Source organism: Helicoverpa armigera, chromosome 16, assembly GCF_030705265.1.
Source record: "Helicoverpa armigera isolate CAAS_96S chromosome 16, ASM3070526v1, whole genome shotgun sequence".
Taxonomy (NCBI): Eukaryota; Metazoa; Arthropoda; class Insecta; order Lepidoptera; family Noctuidae; genus Helicoverpa; species Helicoverpa armigera.
In genome coordinates, this window is record NC_087135.1 from 2,152,093 (window position 1) to 2,168,062 (window position 15,970).

The following is a 15,970-nucleotide window of genomic DNA, read 5'->3' on the forward strand; positions in this document are numbered from 1 at the left end:
GAACCAAGTACTAATTTACTTATTATATATTCTCAAATTGCAAATTAGTAATAGCACTTATACTGACATTACGTTCTTGTAATGGAACATGAAAAAGCAATGTCTCAATATGCAGCGCGCATGCAAATGATATGCAAAGCAATCGTCGCCATCAGCATACACTTAGTTCCATTCAAGTTTGTATGAATGCTTTAATCTGCACTGTTTTCTTTTTCATTGAGACAATAGTAACATGTTGTTTTATTTTGTGATTGTAAGTGTTTTGTAGGTCCATTTATAAATTGAAATCGATAATATCAACACTACTCTTAAAACCAATACTAATGGAAAAATAAAAACAAGAAAGCTTCTCAAGTCCAGAACAAATCACTTTGTATTGTAGTCTCTACAAAAGTTGAACGAAATTTCTTTCACAGAACCACAGCACTTACAATCTGCCATCAAGAACAAATTATATTTTCTAGAGCCCAATTTATAGTTTGCCGTCCGTCGCACTCAGCAATAATATTTTATCGATATCAGGGGCCCATCACTAAGATCGAAGTTTAGTCGTGCATCAAATTGAATATATTCATAAAAACTGGAGTTGGTTGCCTTCTTATAAGGGTATGGTTCATTGTTGGAGTTACTGATAGTGTTCCGAAGGTATTTCAATATTCGCTAGGTAGTAAAGGCTTATAAATATAAAATTTTCTATCAGCTTTTAGTTCGTCGTAAATGTATCGTGAAAATGCAAGACTAAACTTTCAGGTGTTTTGAATTTTTAGACGTGTCATACTTTGTTTATGTTCCTGCGTTCATGCCTTATTGGCTGGTAGCTTTTCAGCGGTTATGGGTATCCATACTATAACCACCATTCATTGAAACACAGTCATTGGTGTCTAAGTATATCTTAGACACCAATGACTGTGTTTCGGATGGCACGTTAAACTGTAGGTCCCGGCTGTCATTGAACATCCTTGGCAGTCGTTACGGGTAGTCAGAAGCCAGTAAGTCTGACACCAGTCTAACCAAGGGGTATCGGGTTGCCCGGGTAACTGGGTTGAGGAGGTCAGATAGGCAGTCGCTTCTTGTAAAGCACTGGTACTCAGCTGAATCCGGTTAGACTGGAAGCCGACCCCAACATAGTTTGGGAAAAAGGCTCGGAGGATGATGATGACTATAACCACCTTATACGTACTTGCGTATATTATACCTACTTTTGCGTATAAATAATGACCCGCAAAAAGCATATTTATTTCAGAAAATCCCTCTTGTGAATTAATTTTTTTGTTTTATTCCCTCTTTTTTTTCTAATGTAATATACTTTTACATTAGAATTTAATAAATTAACTGAATAACGTTATTCACCAGTTTATCGTGTTGGTCAATTTCCACGAAAATAAAAACTATGTTTGCGTATGAAATAACATAACAATGGTTGCATCATTGTAATTTTAAGCATTCAATTTTTTCCTGAAGTTAATGGGTAATGGAATTATTAAACCAAATAATTGGGTTATATAAATAAATATTCTACTATAATATCGTTGACAACAAATATGTGGGTACCTGTTATGTGTAATTTAGGGTTAATGACATGACATCATATATATGAGATTGGTACAAACTAAAATATTTGAAGCGTAATAATTGCTTGTCACCAAACCAGGTTCCGATAACACAATATGTATGATAGATAAGTAATCCGAGTGAAATGTGAATCCACAAAATTATTGCTATGCTTTTATCTTTGATCGTATAATGTAATAAAATAAACATAGCTTATATTCAAATATACACTAAACTTTAGCTTTCTCTCTAACACCAATGGATCATCATTTTTACAAAAATGAGCTAAGTCCTAGCTAAATATTGGTATAATAGAAAAACAACAACACAAAAAACGGCAATAATAAAATAAATACCTAAGATACACATGAGTGCAGAAAAAATAATATTGACATCATATTATTACTGGTATATCAGAACAAATATACTCATGAAACAAAAAACAACCGTCAAAAGATCTTAAAAAAAAATAAAGTGAGTAGCCGTCGCCCGTTTACTGAAAAGATTCTTCAGCAATTTCCTAACGTCATTTGTACGTCTTTCAAGCAATATTTGACGGTAATCAGTGATTCAACACCGAAGACATAGTGACAAGTCGTGGCCCATTGAATAGCCAAATCGCAATCAAACTACGGTCTGATTACCCGGAAAGGTCAAAGGTTGTAACATAAAGGTCGTTTATGTGGAATCATATTATATGTTTGATCGACATATTGACATGGTTTGTTTTTATTTAGTTTCTCATTTACCGCATCTTTTTTTATTAGCATAGTAAGAAATAATCAGACTTTGATCTATCATGTAAGTACAGCTTGGTGGCTTTTTCATCATCATCCCAGCCATAGGACGTCTACTGCTGAACATAGGCCTCCCCCTTAGATCTCCACAGATACCTGTTGGTGGCGACATGCATCCAGCGTCTTCCGGCGACGGCTTTATAAGATCGTCTGTCCACTTCTGTCTGGCTTTTTACGGTCTAAAGTAGGTAGTTACAAATACTGGAAAATGTTCGAAAATTGTACGTAGCGCACGAAATTCCAACAAATACACAATCTGAATCATTGCAGCCGAATTAAGCACTAACGCGTGATTCAACCTTAATAACGCTAACCCAAATTCGCTGCAAGTGAGTGTATTAGCCGCAAGCAATCAGCTCTCTACTACATAACTACTGAACGAGCCACGCGTAAAATTAATCATCTAGATTAGCTATTACCCAGTCATAATTGGAGAATTTGATGTCATAATTTATAGATAGAAGTTTGAAGTTGCATGTGCAGTGAAGTGAGAAGTTAAGAAGTTTCTTGCGACGCGACGACGTGAAATGTCGAAAACAATTGATCATGTAGATATCTAGAAGAACTAACTTGATCTATGGACTCAACTTTGTATGTAGCCTAGATGACGTGTTGCTGTGACGATTGACTTAGACTGAAACATACCTATGAAAACCACATAATACTTTTTGATTCAAAAGACCGCTATCCAGAAGCGTTAGCTCAAATTATTAAGTGGACCCAAATTGGACAGCTGAAACCTAAAGAGCATATAACTGAAGGGTTCGATAATATATATTTATCATGCTTTTATAGGAATGTGGAAAGGCGAAAATTTTGGGAAAGCAATTGTAAAATTGTAAGCAAAAAGCAGTATAGGACAATTTTTAAACACCCGGTATTATTTTGATTTTCAATTGTATCTTGCTTGGTGATAAAGATTCCATCAACTTCAAAAAAGAGCTCAATTTTGTCAAGAAAGAACTTTTGACTATGAACGTAACTGTTTAAAAAATAAATGTATTTTATCTATTCACGAACTCTTTGCAATTAATGATTAATCTTTTTTTACCTAGCTTTGATGAATTAGTGACAACTTCATTGATTTATTTATAGATTAAGTATGGAGTAATTGTACTAAAATTACGATAATTAGCGATAACAAGTAATAATCAACGAAAATAATTGAGATTATGATAATGATTTCATTGATAGATACTGATAGCTTTTTTGCAGTCTTAACAAAAACAAACCAGATAGAACGATATATTTGTACGTTGTTTTCAATGTTTATGCTGATACAATTTGTTTCTTTTTACGCATACACAGTCTATAAACGTAGGCCACTTTGTTTTATATTTATTTGCTATCAAAAGGTTGTAACATAAAGCCTGAGCCGCTAAAATGCACCATCGTTAAACTCACTTTTAAAGGGGGTGCTAAAATGTTACATAGGTTCATATAGCATCAGTTTTCATCACCATATCATGGTATGTGGAGATGAAAATGTTTTAGTGAGATGTAAAAGGATGTAGCTGTTGTGTTGTAGGCGTTCATGCAACTAAGCTACCGAGTAAGCTGTTTCGTCGAGTGAAATGGGAACTACGGCTTGACAACCAAAATATAATACGGTAGTGCATGTATGTATGTATAGAAGGAACTCAAGACCCATAAAGAGGTTTTAAAATAATTTAAATATCATGTTAAACTTAATACAGTAATAAAATATGTTTGTTACGCTACAAAAAGTTATAGATGTGTGGATGCTTCATTATGAAGATTGAAAATTTATTAGAGAACAGCGTTTTCAATTTTAACTTTCCTCCCATTTCCTTAGAAAACGTTTGAAAATTACAACAATGGCAAACCAACCAAGCAACCATGTCAGAGTATTTCCAAATAAGCGCTTATGATCTAGCTTTCAATCTACTGGGATGATAGATCCAAGCAAAAGTTTGAAACTGTCTCTTAGTCGTATAGGCATAATGGCAGATATAAATAGGTACAGACAGAATCAAATTTCTCATTAGACTGGCTACTTCTTCACAAGGCCAGACGTTAATTACCTTACATTGTTCGCAGATAATTCCATTCTATACAAATCTGGACTTCAAAGGAATGTTAATTGGAAAGGTATACTAAGTCTGCATCGCTTTTCTTTTATCATTACTCAGATAGAGCACCTGTAATACTAGCCAAAAAATACTCCAATGACTATTAATATGTACGGTTCTTTTACCAAAACACACTAGCGTTACTCTTTTACGTTCTTCAATATTTTATGTTTTAATTATTCCTTTCATTATCATCATCAATTGTTGTATGTGTTTTGATGAAATTCTCTCCATTACCTTTTGTGGTAGGTAATTTTACTCTTTTACATTGTTACCTATAGTTAGGCCAGTAGGTACCTAATGTTAACTACATTATCATTCAACCTAACTTACTTATCACTAAATCTCGGTCCAGGAACACTATAGTCAATCTCATTTACCTAAATCTAAATCGTAAATCAATCGTATGTTCCGAATGATTGATGCTAATTAAAGCTAATTTTGGCGTTGAACGTAAATCGTCGGCTTTCAGTCCACAGTACCGATCGCATATTTGACCGATCTATTGTGAATTCGTGCAGAAACTAATTGCAACATTCCATTTCATAGCTATGACGCAATTGGTTATCATGGTACATTTTAGTGAAGTTATGTGCTTAATTAGATTCATAAAGGGCTTTGGAACGATGAGCTGATCGTGGTTGTCATTCGCAGAAGTTTGATAATCGTTACATTAAGCATCGGATCAGTGTGTCATCTATATACATATAATAATCTATATACATATAATAAATCTGTAAAAAAACTGTGTCTGTACATTGAATATATTAAAAAAATAATAATTGGGTGGGGTTTAGAATCAGTAATGGAGCACAAAACCAAAAAAAAAAATCTGTCTGTTTGTCTGTATGTCTGTATGTCTGTATGTCTGTATGTCTGTTTGTTTGTACACGCTAATCTTCGGAACTACTGGACGGATTTCAATGATTTTTTCTTTGTTGTATCAGTATTAAGCCTGGTCAACATATAGGCTATAATTTATCTTCGAAACTTGAAGACCTGGTGCAGAACTCCAACAGACCAATAAAACTATAAGAGATACAAATATGGTGCCTTGGCAAAAATTGTTTCATTTGATGAGCATTTTCAGTTGAGATAATAAATTTTAAGATCTGGAACACCTGATGTGGAACCCCAAGAGCCCAGCTTCTCTGTACCATATACAGGTATGACGTTTTAGCAAAAGTTGTTCAATTTGATAAGCACTTTCTATTGACTTATACAAATTGAAGATATAAAACACCTGATGTGGAACTCCAGGGGCCCAGCTAGACTATAGCATATAGAGGTATGACGTTTTAGCAAAAGTTGTTCAATCTGATAAGCATTCTCTGTTGACTTATAAAAATTGAAGATGTAAAATACCTTATGTGGAACTCCAGGAGCCCTGCTAGACTATATGAAGCATATGAAGATATGACGTTTTAGCAAACGTGGGGCCGAAGCCAACACGCTGAAGCCCTTTTGAGACAACTTTAATGAAATGGTGACACAAAACCGACGATTATCCCTTTATACACTATAGAAATGAACCCAAGGACAATCCCCGGTGGACGTCGTTAAAAAAAAGACAATCCCCGGTTCTGTGCTAAACTATTGCTAACTATGGACGAAAACTACTTGGGCTATTGTGATGGGATGTTAGTGGATGACAATGTATTAGGTACATGTAAAAACGGCAGGTGGAGACTCGCCACCTCACTTATTGGGCCCCCGGGAACCAGTCGCTGAATAGCAACAAGAGGGCAACAGGAACATGAGCGGCTGAAGGGTGAGGATACCTCGGCGGTCTTTAAACGCAGATTACGCGCTCCCTGTGCTTACCATGAGGCACCTACCCTCCGAGCAGGGCTACTAATCCTGCTCTAGCGACTCCACTCTGGACGGCCAAGCCAAGCCAGAGGCGTGAGACCTACCCCCGTCATGGTTCACTCCGACCGGCCGGAGATGGGGGACAGTATACACTCCCTGGAGAACTCAGGCCCGCGGGGTCGCTACTCCCCGTCATCAGCCTCAGATGTCCTGCGGTGCCTATATCTCATTATTATTGTAGTTATTATCGCAAGAGCCTTTGTCCCAATTATGTTAGGGTCGACATCCAGTCACGATGCAACTGAGTACCAGTGTTTTACAAAGAGCGACTGCTTATCTGACCTCCACAACCCGGTTACCCGCTCAACCCAACACCCCTTGGTAAGACTTACTGGCTTCTGACTACCCATAACGACTGCCAAGAATGTTCAATGACAGTTGGAACCTACAGTTTAACATCCCCTCCAAATAACGGTCATTGGTATCCAAAATATACGTAGAAAGTACATACGAACTTAGAAAACTTGCATTGGCAGGCACTTGCCAGACCTGGAATCAAAGACGCACGCTCATACTTGAGAGATTGGTTCTCTACCCACTAAACCACCACGAATTCCACTAAGTCACCACGACTTTGTCATCTATTTCATGTTTTTTTACGTAATAATACGTGTAATATTTTTGCCTCACACAACTTAAATACGGACTAATTAGAATCACTACTTTTATCCCTATGGTCACGTCTATTGCGACTATTCAGATCTTTGATTTTGCTGACCCCGTAGTCGCTGGCATAAGGGACAGGATCCGCGTACGAAGTCGCGGGCAGAAGCTAGTTATTGACATAAATAACTAAACACACCTAAAGGAATACGATGAATTTTACCAGAAAATAATCGTTTCTCTATAAAAACTTTCCACATTAATACTTAAAGCAGCAAAATCGAGCAATTAAGGCTTTCCCCAACGAACGCCAACCATTCCCTCAGGGGCAGCGTAGTAGAATGTTCTGCACTACGCTGGACTAAAATAAGTCGGAAATACCGAATTATATACCTAAACATAATTAGTTCAGTATTACCCAAAATTATTACCAAAAGGGTCGAACAATGGGCGAATAATGAACTAATTAGCCCACATTACAAAACCTTACACCGTGCGTGATCCGCTCTTCATTTGTCCAGTTTTTGCAACACTTGATTGATTACATACACGGAGTAAGGAAAAATGAACGGAGATGCCATAATGCAGGTAGGTCAGGCCCACTGCTAGGTCAAATACCTACAGAGAGTATGAGCAAAACAAGTGAACGAGGCGTTCGGTTTCTTTGAGGCAACTGTTAATGATTTCGGTTTTACAAAATGGGCGGGTCCAAAGAAGGCATATAAGGGTGGATACAGTAACGTTCCTTGTCCACCGAACACCCGCCATTTGGGGTACTACTTTCTTAGGAGACTTTTCGTAATGTCATCTCCGCTAGCCATTTCGCCCTCCTTGACAACATACAACAAAAAACTTGTTCAACCGTATTTCGTGTGGTAATAGAATTTGAGCAGTTTAACCATATTACCTACGCTAGGATCTGTATTAGTTACATAGACGTGGTTAATCGATTTAGACCTAATTCAAATTAAATCGAGTGGTACGCTTGATCGAGTTAGTGGTTTCCACACGGACTTGCTAGTAAAGACAGCGTTTGGCTTCGTAAATAGTAGTTAAAAGTTTAAAGAGTATTTAGTAATACCAAAATGTGTTTATTGAAGATTTGTTTAGACGAAAACAAACAATATTTGTTGATCTATTATAAAATATCAGAAAAAAACGTTTTTCTATTTTATTATCTGCGGGTTGAGGTAAACATATACATGAATGGGTATCAGGTTTCCGTAACAAAATCAGCAAAGCAAAAGAGACTTAAATAAATACTGAATAAAAAAATGCATTTTTTCACGAAATGATGAATATTGCAAACAAAAATAAATCACAGTTTTTTTATGAAAGAATATTTATTTCACGAAAATTACAAATACATCTATTGAAATCATAATTTCGCCTGTTGACTTAATTTTCCATATGCCTTGAAATTTCCCTTTTTCAAATGGTACATCAAAAGGTACATGGCCAGTGAACGACATATTTGAAATTGAAGTTTGACCCTGAAAATGGAATCATTGTTGTACTGTACTGTACTGTAACAGCCTTTTTATCGTCCCACTGCTGGGCACAGGCTTCCTCTCACACGGAGAAGGTTTGAGCATTAATCAACACGCTTGCTCAATGCGAGTTGGTGATTTGAAACTATATAGGCCAATCATCGTTAGCTAAAAGTAATCAAAGTTTTAGTAATTTAGATACTAGGTATATCGTACCGATTTTGACCATAAATATTTTCGTCTCAGCAGAAGAACTTTAACAAACGAAAACTCCACACATTCTATCGTATATTCTCATAAACGATTTCGGTGGAACTTCCTACATAAACCTTTTGATTAATCGACATATTTAGCTGTTACTTAGCCACTAACATTAAATAGAACAAAAAATATATTTACCGCAGGGCTCGGACATTTTGTGACACCGGTCTTCCGAAGAGATAGACCAAACCATTCGTCGTGAAGTACTAGTTCACACCACTTGTAGTGAAATTCTATCATCGTGCGAACGTACTGCTTTTTGCCGATGTACTCGTATAAGATCAAACTGAACTATAAAGAAATAAATAATAAATTAATATTTTAAGAACCACTAGAAAGTTCTAGACGTGACTATGATACGATGTACCATCATGAAATTCAAGATCATATCTTCCGATTCCATCGTCAACTACTAAAACATGATTTTACCATCCACGTGTAACGAAATAAAAAAATATGTATTGCAAGGCACTTAATAGTGCATTATATCCTACATATTTCATCATCTCATTTTTTGTAGTTACTGCTGGCCACAGACCTCTTCTCAAACAGAGAAGGTATGAGGTGGATTGGTGATTCAGACTTTTGAGCTCAGGTTTCCGTATATCGTTAATCCATGATGTTCATGATGCACTTAAGAGATATCCTTTATCTTCAGCCAATGATTTCCTTACCGTAACATTATTCCCGGTTGGATATTTGTTGAACAAAGCCATGTTGAATACATACTCCCCTTTTTGTCCCGATTTTCGCACATCCACCGTAACGTTGCTGGCATATTTCTCGTTTACGTAGTTTACAACTGCACTTTCAGGAACGATTTTGAGACACTGAAATGATAAACATAAATTAAGGAAAATCAGAATACTAGAAATATATTAGAGAAGCTCTCTAGGGGAAATCGAACCATAAATATAATTTTTTCCTACGCTGTAATGGACACACCAGCCCCGGATCTTCAATTTATTTTAGGCGGGGCAAAAACTGAAAAATGCCGCCCCGCTTGCCTACCTACTTATGTTTATTTTCACCAACGATTGTAACTTTTTTGGTAGGCAAATGACTATAAAAAAGTGTTCAAATCATTGTAGGCTCAAACTGTTGGCCAGGTTTAAGTAATGAGAGTCGGGACTAGGGCTGCCATCCGTCCGGGTTTCCCCGGATTTGTCCTCGTTTGGAGGCCGTCCGGGGGCCGTCCGGGCGGGGTTTCAAGAAGTGTCCGGGGAAAACCCGGACATTTTTCATAGGGCCATCTTAACCTATGGTGCCTGGGTATGCGAATAACCCGGGCGCCTAATAATGCAGAAGTCGAAGTGCCCCAAAACTCAAAAATTTTCGCGCTCGCTTCGCTCGCGACTTGTTTTCTTGACACAATTTTTTTTACGTTTCGCTACTTTAATATTCCAATATTCAAAAAGTTTTGCGCTCGCTTCGCTTGCGGCTTCTTCACTTTGCGGATTTTTTTATTATACAAGTTTAGGTGCTTTAGTGACCCAAAACTCAAAAATTTTCGCGCTCGCTGCGCTCGCGGCTACTTCACTTTACAGTTGTTTGTATTTTTTAACATTTTTTTGTCTAACCTATCAAGAAGGTAACTCCTAGTTTCCAAATGAGCTTTCTTAATTATGACCTTCGAAATACGTTAAGTCACAATCTTTCAATACTAGGTACTACATGAGCTAGAGACGGCCTTGACTTTTCATGTAAGGAAGGACCTCATTGAATTTAAGTAACATGGTATTATTAAAAATTAGGTCTTGTTTTGTTAAACAAAAAAAATCGGACTCGTCCGGGGAAAAAATGCGATTTACGCCAAATGTCCGGGTTTTTTTAAATATTTGTCCGGGTTTGGCGAAATTCGAAATGGCAGCCCTAGTCGGGACAGATTAATGTACACAAAAAGTTATTTTTGCTACATTTGACTTATAGAAGGTAAGACAGCGTAGATTTGACTTATGAAGTTAACAAAGGAACGTCTGTATAATATTGCGCGAGCGAAGCGAGCGCGAAATTTTTTGTGCCTACGACACATAGGTATATTGTCAAGCAACAAGTAGCCGCGAGCGAAGCGAGCGAGCGCGAATTTTTTTAATTATTTGTTTGAAGACTCACAAATTAAACTGGGAATTATGTACAAATAAAAAGAAACCGTGATTAGAGCGAGTGTCATTAAAATTTGTGTTCGTTGATTCGGTGCGTCAATAAAACTAATAAACCATCAGAAAAAGAGCGCGTTCATTGTCATTTAGTCGAATTAAACAAATCGAAGGCGACTTTTTTAGAAACTTTGCTTGTCAGTATCATGACACAATGTGGAACTTCCTTATCAAACGGGTGTAATTTCATCGACATTTTCTGGTGGTGGGGCGCCCCGCGGCGCCCCTCAGACCGAGGCGGCCGGGTTATTCGCACACCCTGCACCATAGGTTAAGACGGCCCTATAGGTAACTATTATGGTAATCAGTATTCTGTGATGTAGGATTTAAAATCACGCAGCCTGATTTTGCCGCCCCCTGAATTTGCCGCCCGGGGCATGGGCCCCGGCTTGCCCCCCCCTAGATCCGGGGCTGGGACACACGACAAATATCCTTTCTCTTGGATAATTACTAAAGCGATGAATATAGAAAATACAATAAGCCTCATTTTAGCCTTATTTATTCTGTACAAAATATACCAATACTTATTTATATAAAACTACTAAATAACAATAAAATTACTCACATCACTGAACAGCAGAAAAATAACAACTAAAATGCTCACACGCCCATCCATTATGACCGATCACATAAATCATGAATACTACTAGTATATCCTGAACATTATGTATACAGGGTTACTGGTAAGTAGACCGCATCCTTTCAGGAGGTGATAGTATAGGTCAATACGGACAAATTTGACCCTGGGATACACTGGGCAAAAGTTGACCCGTTTCAAGATAATTGAATTTTAAGATCTTTTCTTTACAAGTCGTCTAGGTACACGTATACATTTTTATTACTAGTTAAAAGTCTCGTTTTTGCGGATTTTTGTGTGTTTTGTGGCTTTTTGGATAGCTAGATAAATGTAGATGTTTTTTAAGTATTCTGCACAAAAAAATGAAGAGTAATATTTTTGAGAAAATATCTACTAAAAAAGTAATTGCTGTTCGCTATAATTTCCTCTGTGATTTGTACAGTTTTATGGTTTGTTATTATGAAATGATTCATCTTCTATCCAAAAACACACAAAAATCCACAAAAACGAGACTTTTGACTAATAATGAAAATTTATACGTGTACCTAGACGACTGATCTTGAAATTCGATTATCTTGAAACGGGTTAACTTTTGCCCAGTGTATCCCAGGGTCAAATTTGTCCGTACTGACCTATACTATCACCTCCTGAAAGGATGCGGTCTACTTACCAGTAACCCTGTATAAGCGTACTCAAGCGTCTAATTCACTTGGTTCTGATTGAACGATACGACAATAATAGGAAAGGCAGGCTACTTAATTACTCATTTAGCCATGTATTATGCCCCTGTGTTCACTGAACAAGAGGTAATGTACTGAAATATAATTATATAATCTATTTGACAAACAAGTGATTTACCGTATGTGTTAGTACTGACGCTGAATGAAGGCCGTTGATTCAGTTCTCATATAAAATTATAGTCAATTTCCATCTGGATTTGTCCAAAAATTACTCGAAATTAGTCTTCATCTATCCATGGACAGCATGTGAAATAGAGTTTCTATTAGAACCCTTCAATAAGTGGTGAAGCATGCTAGACTATCAAAATGAAAGTCATCATGAAACGGAAGGCCTAGCGCCAGCCTCTACAGGTATCTAACCAATATAAACCCAAGAAGTTTAAACTTAAGCTGAATGACAAAAGTATCGATGACAATAACATTAAAAACATCACTGTCAATCAAATGTCTGAACTGAAGCACTAATAAATATCAAAATACACAAATAAATAACAAAGCCGAAATCATGAAGTTAAAAGAAGCTATAACTTAACACGTTATCAGAACAAATCCAAAGAAAATGTCGGCATGGATGGATAAGACTTTGGACGAATTTTTGATATGCATACCACTAAAACCCGGTACCATAATAATAGGTATTGTGAGTCTAGTGTATGGTTTTATTGGCGTATTTTTCTTCTTTTCCATGTGCATACATCACTCACAATGGCAATTACAGTACAAAGACAGATTCGATTTGTACATGTACCTGTATTTTATATTTTTCTCAATCGCTATGGTTTTTATTGGAGCCATCATTTTGCTACTTGGGGTGATCTTAGACGAAGAGGTTCTTATGATGCTGTACATATGGTTCGTTTGTCTACACTTGATAATACTGTGGCTGACAAACTTTGGTCTGTTTATTTACTGCTTGGTGATCCCACAATGTTTCCAGCATGAAGGGCCAGGGTTCACGGTGGTGGTATCCCTGGTGAATGTGTTCTACTCAGTGGGTTGGGGCTACATGATGTGGGCAGTGGACAGTTTAAGAGATGAGTACTGATGTCTTTATGTTAACGTGTAAATGTTATGTTTAATATAATTCAGATCAAATCTTAGTTTTATTTTCTTATTTTTAGTTTAAATGTATTTGTAGATCATCTGCCCCAATAAGCAGAAAATTCGTTATTTTTTTGTACCTTATTTATGACCCAAACCATGTTTAAGTTATTGATAACACCTGCTTCTTCTATGCTTTATACAAATCTTATTTAAAGGACAATATAATAAATATCTGGAAATTATAGCATTTTTTTCTTATTGTATTAAATTCAATACATTTCTACCCATTCTGCGAAAACGCCTATCTTGATGACAGCTTTCAAACAAATGTATGGTGATAGATCGTGCAAGATCTAAGTATTCTATACAAGACTTATTGTAGCTAATTGTACCAGACTAAAGCAAATTGCTCTTTACTCTATTATACCTAGGTTCTTATGTTTTTGTATCAGGTTCCACTAAATTCCTGCCGGGCTGCGGGATTGTTCGAAAGAGTACATAAAGGGCTTCATAAGGCACACGATAGGTTTTAGTCAGTAAGAGACTGACACTCCCTCACGCGCTGCTAACCCACAGCGGGAGGGAATTTGATGATAATTTCCCACAAAAAAAGGTACAAAAAAGCCACAAACAATCCTAACAGCCCTCACACGTCAATTGTCACTTCATTATAAGTTATGTTCTCCAATTCCCAGTTGATTCCTTTCGTCCCAATAGTCAGACAATCAAATGATCAGCATTATTCAGGTAAATTGATCAGAAAAGTTATAAAATTGCGTCGCTGCCGAAATACGGGGTTGATGAAGACATTCAGTATTTCCGAAGTCGATTTGAACACCTTTTCATCCCTTTGTTCAGTGAGACTTCGGGATAATGTAAAGTGGAAATACATTTAGCTAAGGGGAAATAACGAAGACTGACTATAAATATCTATTTTATTTTTTGTTTGATGACATCATTATTTTTAAGGCTGTTGAGTTTTGGGCTCTTTGAACATTTATAAAAAGAGCTCTTTGGATCTAATTTTAGTTCACATTGTAGTAAAGAAAGCCTCGAATCACAGAAAAGGAAAGCTAACATTTCAATAGCCAAAAATAATACGAGATGCTATATATGACGTCAAGCTTTTTTTTTTTTTTTAGCGACGTAAAATCATCAAATGACCCCTCCCGCTGTGGGTTAGCAGCGGTGAGGGAGTGTCAGACTCTTACTGACTAAAATCGTCGTGTTCCGTCATAGGCCTTTTATGTACCAGGGCCGCGGTATCTCTTTCGAACAACCCGCAGCCCCGGCAGGCCTTGGCCCTGCTGGGCCCCGCTGGGGTTGCTGACGTCTCTTTGAGGAGCGCGTGGAACAACGCGCGCCGTCGACACGGGTCTGTCGTCTAGAAAGACAGAGGGACGATGAGCCACCCGAACTCACCGCCCACAGACCCACGCCTACGGTGGCCGGGAGTCATCTCGCGACACCCGGCGCCCATGGTGTCTACCTGGTCCAGCGCGGCGGCCGGGATGAGAGGTGCGAGCTCTCTGGCGTTGCGCCTCCTCCTTCTCGAGCATGACCGCTTCGCAGAAGGAGGCGACGGCATCCCATTCCCTCTCGCCCCGGACCATGGCCTGAACCAGGGCCGGACGCGAGAGGTCGCCGCCGCCCAAAGCCTCGACGAGGACGAGTCAAGCTTAAAGCAATTTCTATAATTGGGCAAACTTAAACACCAAATAAAATCCCAATAAACATATTACTAACAAAATTATTAAACGAACAGTCATTTCAACGAACGCTACATTTTGTAAACGCAAAAGCATAAATCCTATTTAATATTCACTTTCAGCTTAGAAATCTATGGTTCTATAATGAATTCCTCTATCCCTGAAGCAAGCGCAGTCCAATGGCGATTAGTCTTTTTCTTCTTATTCTAGTCGACGTCCCGACGAAGTAGTTTTTTTATTAATTATGCGCCGTTATTTACTCGCCTTTTTTTATTTATTTTGTGCAGACCGTTCTGTAGTTTGCGAAAATGTTCTAGTAATTGTTGTATGTTGTGTTTAGCTTAGTCTTTAGTTAGTAAAAGTATGTAGGGGAGTTGAGGATAAAAAGAATATTCATTAACACGCGTTTTCTTTTGTAATAAGATTCGTATTTTTTTATACATGATCAACATTTTTTGACCAACTATTTATAAACCAAAGTTTTCAAGTGTAACTCAGCAACTACAATAAAGTTGTTTGATTCAAAAGTTAACTTCATTGTGGATGCACCATAATTATCTTTGTAATTTTTCTTGTCTACTACTTCTCTACAAAACCTATTTACACTGTGGATGCACGGTAATTCCCTCTTTAATTTTTCCACAAAAAAAATATTAATCACCATAATTTTAAACTAAAAGGCTCAGCTTAAAACAAACATAAAGCCTTTGAAATGAGAACTAAACGGCTTGCAAGCACAAATTTCCCTAACAAGTAAACCGAAGCCGGGGTAATGTATTGGCTCTTAATTTTATGCTACGCCTTGGCCACGTGCCCACTCCTCAAGTGATATAGTGGGGGGATATTGACCAGTTTTACTCTGGACTACGTATGTTGGGAAATTATCTGCTGAAATAATATTCTTAATTTGGAAATGACTTTTTTTTCTTTGATTGTTACTCTTGCATGGTTAGTGGTTGGACACATTCAGGGGATGGCTTATCAAGCTAGGTTACTTTTGAGAAACAAATGGTAATTTTAATCGTTAGGACCTCAAAATACCACATAATCTATGATTCTCTCGGGTCTATCTACCAG